Below are 2170 nucleotides of genomic sequence, written 5' to 3' on the forward strand. Positions count from 1 at the left end.
GAGCGCTTTCAGATCATCTACTGTTGTGTATTTGTATGATTATCATAGACTCATCAGTTTTTATTTTATAATAATTTGTATTTATTTATTTCTATTTTCCGGCCCATTTATTCCAGTTCAGGGTTAGTGCCTATCTTGTCAGTTCAGGGTGCAAGGCAGGAACCAGCCCTAGACAGGATGCCATCCCATCACAGGGCACATTCATACGCACACCCAAACTCACTCAGACCAGGACCACGTAGAGACATGCCCCTTCACTTCATGCGGACATTTTTGGGATATGGGAGGAAACAGGAGCCCCAGAGAAAACCCAGGCATATATGGGGAGAACGTGCAAACTCCACACAGGCAGTGGCCCCAGCTGGGTGTCAATTTTTTTTTTCTCATCAACATTATAATGGAATGAGGTTCTTCAAGGATCTGCTGTATGAGACTAACCCAGAGTAATTTTTCAAATTACTAGATTTAATGAATCAGAATTTCTAAGAAATATGCTGGATAATCTACATACTTAACAAGCATCCCAGGTGATTTGTCTCATTAGGGAGATTTGGGAAATTTCTAGATGAGTGCTTCTCTAGAGTTAATGTGCATAGGAATTACCTGGGATCTTGCTTAAAATGCAGTTTTAGGGCCAGGTGCGGTGGCTCACACCTGTAATCCCAGCACTTTGGGAGGCCGAGACGGGAGGATCACCTGAGGTCAGGATTTTGAGACCAGCCTGGCCAACATGGTGAAACCCAGTCTCTACTAAAAATACAAAAATTAGCTGGGCATGGTGGCGCATGTAATCCGAGCTACTAGAGAGGCTGAAGCAGGAAAATCTCTTGAACCCAGGAGGCAGAGGTTGCAGTGAGCCGAGATCGCGCTATTGCACTCCAGCCTGGACAACAAAAGCAAAACTCTGTCTCAAACAAACAAACAAACAAACAAACAAACAAAAAACAGCAAAAGCGGAGGGTGCTAGAGGTAGGGGGCCTAGAAACAAAATTCCCGGGGCTCCCTCTGGGGCCGCGGTCTGGGCTGCGCATTTGGCCGCCGCGCTCCTCGCGAAGGCAGTGGCTTCCAAACTCCTGCGCGCCGTCATCCTCAGGCCCCCCTGCTCGGGCAAAGGCACCGTGTGCCAGAGGATCGCCCAGAACTTTGGCTTCCAGGATCTCTCCAGCGGGCACTTCTTGCGGGAGAACATCAAGGCCAACACCGAAGTTGGTGAGATGTCAAAACAGTGTATAGAGAAAAGTCTTTTGGTTCCAGACCATGTGATCACACGCCTAATGATGTCTGAGTTGGAGAACAGCCGTGGCCAGCACTGGCTCCTCGATGGTTTTCCTAGGACATTACCACAAGCCGAAGCCCTGGGCAAAAATCTGTGACCTGGATTTAGTAATCAGTTTGAAGATTCCATTTGAAACACTTAAAGATCGTCTCAGCTGCTGTTGGATTCACCCTCCTAGCGGAAGGGTATATAACATGGACTTCAATCCACCTCGTGTACCTGGGAGTGATGACGTCACTGGTGAGCCATTAGTTCAGCAGGAGGATGATAAACCTGAAGCAGTTGCTGCCAGGCTAAGACAGTACAAGGATACGGCAAAGCCAGTCATTGAATTATACAAGAGCTGAGGAGTTCTCTACCAGTTTTCTGGGACAGAGACGAACAAAATCTGGCCCTATGTTTACACACTTTTCTCGAACGTGATCACACCTATTCAGTTCAAAGAAACATATTAACTCTGCCCAATGGAAGAACCAGGAAGATGTGGTCATTCATTCAATTGCGTGTGTAGTATTGGTGCTGTGTCCAAATTAGAAGCTAGCTGAGGTAGCACTTGCAGCCTCTTTTCTAGTTGAAATGGTGAACTGATGGGAAAACAAATGAGTAGAAAGAGTTCCCGAAGACCCTCCTCTGCCTTTCAAAAGGAAGGTCACCTACACATGTTTAACGTGTCTCCACACGTCTCAAGCCCTTCACAGGAAAACAAGTACAGTGTGGATTTCAAACGGGGTGTAACTTCAGCTCCAGCTGATTTTTGACAGCTGTGTTGTTGCTGTGGTATCCTTTTTCACACGTGATGATGGTTTCTGGTTCTCCCCATCTCCACAAAGGCTGTTGTACCACAGCACCTGGAAGCCTGAGTCCGTTAAGGGCTCTAGCCCAGATTTGTCCCAG

The 2170-nt window shown here is 47.1% G+C and overlaps 1 pseudogene; it reads left to right on the top strand.

The window, feature by feature from the left end:
* Positions 1-968: 968 nt before the first annotated feature.
* Positions 969-1938, top strand: LOC129467457 (adenylate kinase 4, mitochondrial-like; annotated as a pseudogene).
* Positions 1939-2170: the final 232 nt, after the last annotated feature.

The sequence above is a fragment of the Symphalangus syndactylus genome, chromosome 18, assembly GCF_028878055.3.
Source record: "Symphalangus syndactylus isolate Jambi chromosome 18, NHGRI_mSymSyn1-v2.1_pri, whole genome shotgun sequence".
In the NCBI taxonomy this organism is placed as follows: domain Eukaryota; kingdom Metazoa; phylum Chordata; class Mammalia; order Primates; family Hylobatidae; genus Symphalangus; species Symphalangus syndactylus.